Below are 6647 nucleotides of genomic sequence, written 5' to 3'. Positions count from 1 at the left end.
TTCGATTTTGTGAAAGTTGCAGGGAATGTGGACCAACGAATTGCAAGATAGCTTTCTACGTCACTGCCAGATTCGATAGCAATTCAGTATTTAATTTTTCACTCAAAAAACCTTCCAGATTGTGGGAAACATATAGGGGTTGCAGAGGAATATGAAAACATAAAAAAACACGGCCCACTACCATACCTAATACGCTGTAGGAAACCCGATGACATTCAAAGCAGCTTCCAGCCCTCTCGGAATTGATAAATACGCTTACTGTATTGTTTTCAAGGGAATCCGGCGACTAGTGGCCAGAGAAGCTGCGAAAATTCTTCCTCGTCCTCACAAAACTTCTCCTGGACGATGCGAGCTTTCTGATCAGGTACCCTGACGTTTTGGAACACAGTAGCAGCATTGGGGAACCAACATTGTACCATGTGATGGAACTGGTCAGCCAAAATGGTCAATAATCCTTCGCAGTAATCTGACCTTGCAGAGTAATCGTGGGGCCCATGCAATACCACGATATGGCTGCCGAAAACATCACCGAACTGCTCGCCATGTTTCACGCTTGGGACGCAAACACTGCCAGAAATTGGAAACAGTGTGAAACAAGACTCACACGTCCAAATTACGTTTTCTATAGTGCAGGTCCTGCCAACGGCCTTGCTGCAGTGGTAACACCGGTTCCCGTCCGATCACTGAACTTAAGCGTTGTCGGGCTGGGCTAGCACTTGGATGGGTGACCATTCGGTCTGCCGAGCGCTGTTGGCAAGCGGGGTGCACTCAGCCCTTATGAGGCAGACTGAGGAGCTACTTCATTGAGAAGTAGCGGCTCCGGTCACGGAAACTGACATACGAGGTGCGGCTAGAAAAAAACCGGACTGATGCTGGAAAAAACATTTATTTACAATTATTTACAATTTCATGTTATCTCCTTCAATGTACTCGCCTCCTCGGTCTCTACACCGCTCCATACGAATTTTCCACTGTTCATAGCAATGCTGCAGATCATTTTCGGTAAGTCCATACATTACTTCCGCCGCTTTTTCTTTTACTGCTTCAACAGTCTCAAATCTATTTCCTTTCAAAGCTGACTTGACTTTAGGGAAAAGAAAAAAGTCACAGGGGGCCAAATCAGGTGAGTAGGATCTAAAATGGGAATGGGAGTAGGATCTAAAATGGGAATGTTGTGTTTTGCCAAAAACGTCTTCACTGACAACGCACTGTGAGCTGGGGCATTGTCTTGGTGAAGGATCCATGACTTTTTTCTCCGTACTCGCTCACGTAGGGTAGCCAGGACGCTAATGTAGTAATGCTGGTTCACTGTTTGTCCCTCTGGTACCCAATCAATGTTTGCATCAGTTTTTGCTGACAATGGTCTGCCAGTGCGAGTGTCATCATTGGTGTCTTCGCGGCCATCTTTAAATCGTTTAAACCACTCAAACACTTGTGTTCGCGATAAACAATCATCGCCGTACACTTGTTGTAACATTACAAACGTTTCACTTGCAGATTTTCCTAGTTTGAAACAAAATTTGATGTTAACACGCTGTTCTTTCTGTACACTCAACATTTTCCGTCAACTACTTAAAACAGACGCCACGGGCAGACTGAGTGCAGGAGGCAGATGAAACTCGAGCAGTAGGCGGAGCGAGAGTCACGTGACAGGCCACGCGACTTTCAGCCTTATTGCATTCGTTTTATTGTTTCACCAGTACTAGTCCGGTTCTTTTCTAGCCACACCTCGTACGGCCGGTAGAGCGATGTGCTGACCAGATGCCCCTCCATATCCGCACCCAGTGATGATGCCTATGAGCTAAGGACGGCACGGCGGCCAGTCAGTACCTTTGGGCCTTCATGGCCTGTTGGGGTGGAGTTTAGTTTAGTTACAGTGCAGGCTTTATGGCTTCAGCACCACGTTTTCCTGTTGCGGGTCATTTTATCACTGATGAGTGGTTGTGGAGTCCCAGTTCGGACAGCAGTTCCCTGTTTATGCAACTCCCTCCGCATTGTTTTGGTGCTGACAGGGTTCACGAATGCCACAGTCATTTCAGCAGTGACTTTTGCAACTGCCGTCCACTTATTTTTCGTCAACAGTCCTCTTCAACGACCGTCTGTCACGATGACTCAACATTCACTTTCGGCCGTTTTGTGACTTAGCGGATGACGTTTTCCTATTTTCCCAGTATAAGGCCTAAATCTTTGATAGGCTGCCTCTTGAAACACCAAACACATCGGCTCCCTTCGCTACAAAAGCACACACCAGAAATGTGGTGTCACCGCCAAACACCACATTTGCTAGGTGGTAGCCTTTGAATCGGCCGCGGTCCATTAGTATACGTCGGACCCGCGTGTCGCCACTGTCAGTGATTGCAGACCGAGCGCCGCCACACGGCAGGTCTAGAGAGACTTACTAGCAATCGCCCCAGTTGTACAGCAGCCTTTGCTAGCGATGATATACTGACAAATACGCTCTCATTTGCCGAGACGATAATTAGCATAGCCTTCAGCTACGTCATTTGCTACGACCTAGCAAGGCGCCATTACCAGTTTATATTGAGATTGTAATTAATGTATCATCAAGAGCGATGTTCTCCAATTATGGATTAAAGTTAAGTATTCCAGAAGCTATGTACTATTTTTGGCTACTATAATTACTTTACCTTGTTCCAGACCTCACGCCAGTCTGCGTGAGCTTAAACGCGTGCATTTCGGCCTCCTCTAGCAACACGGTGTTGGCTCTTCTGCCAACACGTCAAGAAGCGCACCAACAATTCGTCCACGTTCTAAATCACTTAGCTCCGACATAATGCAATCACAACTAACAGAATTCCACAACTGATATTTGCAACATATTGAGGACATTACACATTTGGCGTTGGTGGTCAGATACGACAGTGCGACCTTCTGGATTGGCTAGCATCTGCATTTATGTTCTAGCACGCATGTCTCGCGATCTTTTAATATTTTTATCCACTTCCAGTAATTCCTTTATAAATGTTGTGTATGACTGTTTTCAGTCTGCGCAAACACACACACACACACACACACACACACACACACACACATCCATGAAGTACAGAAAATATGATAGTAACATGCAGTAAATAAATAATTTCTTTAGCTTTATCTAGAAGAGAGGTTGCAGTACTTGCAGTAGGATATTTTACACTTCCTTGTTTAAATACATGAAATGTATTCGCAGTTGCGAATGTGGACAACTATCAGCTGTATAATGGTATGACGACAATGAAAATTTGCGCTGGGTCGGTCTTCGAATCCGGATTTCCCGCTTATCGGAACGGGGGACTTACCATTTGGCTACCCGAGCACGATACAGGGCCACCCCCAAACTTCCTTATGTCGTCGACCATGTGTCTACAACTTGTACATTCATTTTGTACAGGGTTATTACAAATGATTGAAGCGATTTCACAGCTCTACAATAACTTTATTATTTGAGATATTTTCACAATGTTTTGCAAACACATACAAAAACTCAAAAAGTTTTTTTAGGCATTCACAAATGTTCGATATGTGCCCCTTTAGTGATTCGGCAGACATCAAGCCGATAATCAAGTTCCTCCCACACTCGGCGCAGCATGTCCCCATCAATGAGTTCGAAAGCATCGTTGATGCGAGCTCGCAGTTCTGGCACGTTTCTTGGTAGGGGAGGTTTAAACACTGAATCTTTCACATAACCCCACAGAAAGAAATCGCATGGGGTTAAGTCGGGAGAGCGTGGAGGCCATGACATGAATTGTTGATCATGATCTCCACCACGACCGATCCATCGGTTTTCCAATCTCCTGTTTAAGAAATGCTTCTGCTTTAACCTTTTCCGTAAGATTTTCCAAACCGTCGGCTGTGGTACGTTTAGCTCCCTGCTTGCTTTATTCGTCGACTTCCGCGGCTACGCGTGAAACTTGCCCGCACGCATTCAACCGTTTCTTCGCTCACTGCAGGCCGACCCGTTGATTTCCCCTTACAGAGGCATCCAGAAGCTTTAAACTGCGCATACCATCGCCGAATGGAGTTAGCAGTTGGTGGATCTTTGTTGAACTTCGTCCTGAAGTGTCGTTGCACTGTTATGACTGACTGATGTGAGTGCATTTCAAGCACGACATACGCTTTCTCGGCTCCTGTCGCCATTTGTTCTCACTGCGCTCTCGAGCGCTCTGGCGGCAGAAACCTGAATTGCGGCTTCAGCCGAACAAAACTTTATGAGTTTTTCTACGTATCTGTAGTGTGTCGTGACCATATGTCAATGAATGGAGCTACAGTGAATTTATGAAATCGCTTCAATCATTTGTAATAGCCCTGTATATTCCCGTACAGGGGAGACATTTTAATTGAAAGTCGCTTGCCCAGTGTCGGCGGATAAATACGATATTACAGTGCCTGTGTTATTCCAAATTATGCTGCAAAAGTTTCTTCGGACATGCAGGCATGGCACTGAGGCGGTGACAGTTGTTATGAAATACATGAAATGTACTCGCAGTTGAGAATATGGGCAACCATCAGCTGTATAATGGAATGACGACAGTGAAAATTTGTACAGGACAGTGACTCGAACCCGACGTCCCTGCTTATTGCGAGCGGTTGCCTTACCATTTTTAAAAATTTTTTTTTTGTTCGATACTGTTCGTTGCATTTGTTCGGTGCGGATGACATCCTGAAAGACATGCAGCATCTGTAGACTTCCAAAAAACTCAGTGCCATATCCATGCTTGTTCTCATAAGTGCGATCGTCTGAAGTATCAAACGAAATTTCTGACCGGACTGAAGATTTCTGGAATGGAGGGCGCACCATGCTATCATAGGTGGACAGTCACTGACAGATGGAGAAGTAATTTCAGGTGTGGTTCAGGGAAATGTGTTGGCACCCTTACTGTTCATAATGTATATTAATTACCTTGCGGACAACATTAATGGTAAACTCTGACTTTTCGCAGATAATGAAGTACTGTCCGAGAAAAAGCTCCAAGATATTGTCAGATCTTATAAGGTCTCAGAGTAGTGCAAATATTGGCAAATTGGTTTAAAAACTTGGAACTGTAAAACTGTGCACTTCATAAAAAGGAAAAGTGTAGTGTCCTATGACTACAATATCAGTGAGTCAGAGTCGAATTCGGTCAACTCATAAATATACCTGAGTATAACACTTTTTAAGGATATGAAATGAAATGATCACATGGGCTCATTGTCAGTCGCGAGTTAAGTGGGTGGCAGACTTCGGTTCATTGGCAGAATACCAGGGAAATGCAACCGGTATACAAAGGAGAGTGCTTACAAATCACTCTAGCGACACATCCTAGAGTATTTCTTAAGAATGTAGGACCCATGCCACATGTGGTGAAATTTCTTGGTGTGTGAGTGGTGCTTCAGATTATGTATATAAATATATTTAAAAAAAGTGCGTCATACAGTCTTCGCTGCTGCATGATCAGCACTGAAACGTAATGGCGCGGTTTTTTCAACGACGCCACCACCCCAAGGAAATTTCATCATTTGGGAAAACAAAAAGGGGAAACTAACGTAAAATATATCTTAAGATGAACTAGCTGTCTGAAGATGAACCTTTTGGTTCAAAACCAGTAACGGCGCTATTTAAATACATAAATAGCATTGTGAAAAGTGGCTGGTTGCTGCTGTCTTCTCTGTAAGAGTCGACCTATATTTTGTACACAGCCACGGACTCAGAATCTCTGTTTTCGACAAAATAGCATGACGAATCTGAACTGACTTACACATGACGATAGATGCAAAGCTTACTTACAACGTTTCATTGAACAAATTTAAACGATGAATCTATCAGTATACTACAATTCCGTAGGTATCGTTCCCGCAGGGATCGTGAGGATAAGATTACATTAATAACAGCGCTTAAAGAAGTATTTAAACAATCTTCCCGTGCTCCATACGTGAATGATGCGGGAAGAAGACCTAGTTAGTTACGAGTTCCATTGATCAATCTCACGGTAACCGTTATGATGGGAACGAGTGAAGTGCATAAGAAATGCACACATGAAGCAAGCGTTTAAAGAGAAAAAAAAAGAAAGGAAGCTTAAAATTTTTATTACCTACCCCATTCCCTTAAATGGCACAAAATGCATATATTATAACTGTAGATTTATTTATTCCTATTCAAGAATTCATCTGTGGTATAGGAGTTGTCAAGGAGATGTGATTTCAATTTATTTTTAAAACTATTACTGTTGTCTGTCGCCGGCTTGAGTGGCCGAGCGGTTCTAGGCGCTACAGTCTCGAACTGAGCGACCGCTACTGTCGCAGGTTCGAATCCTGCCTCGGGCATGGATGTGTGTGGTGTCCTTAGGTTAGTTAGGTTTAAGTAGTTCTAAGTTCTAGGGGACTGATGACTTCGGCAGTTAAGTCCCATAGCGCTGAGCCATTTGAACCATTTTTTTGTTGTCTGTCAAACATTTTATTTCATCTGGTAATTCATCGAAAAGTTTTACGGGAGCATACTTTATCCCTTTCTGTGTCAAAGACAGGTTAAGTAGAAGAGAGTGTAAGACTTTCTTTCTTCAGGTACTATAATCATGAATGTAACTGTTGTTTTTAAACTGGACCGTGCTATTGAGAACAAATTTTATTACTGAGTAAATGTACTGTGAGGCTGTTGTAAGAATTCCTAACCT

The 6647-nt window shown here is 43.6% G+C and overlaps 1 pseudogene; it reads left to right on the top strand.

The window, feature by feature from the left end:
- Positions 1-638: 638 nt before the first annotated feature.
- LOC124607748 lies at positions 639-756 on the top strand (annotated as a pseudogene).
- The last annotated feature ends 5891 nt before the right edge of the window (positions 757-6647 follow it).

Source organism: Schistocerca americana, chromosome 3, assembly GCF_021461395.2.
Source record: "Schistocerca americana isolate TAMUIC-IGC-003095 chromosome 3, iqSchAmer2.1, whole genome shotgun sequence".
In the NCBI taxonomy this organism is placed as follows: Eukaryota; Metazoa; Arthropoda; class Insecta; order Orthoptera; family Acrididae; genus Schistocerca; species Schistocerca americana.
Note: the sequence above shows the minus strand (reverse complement) of the source record. Positions and strands in the feature narration are given on the sequence as shown.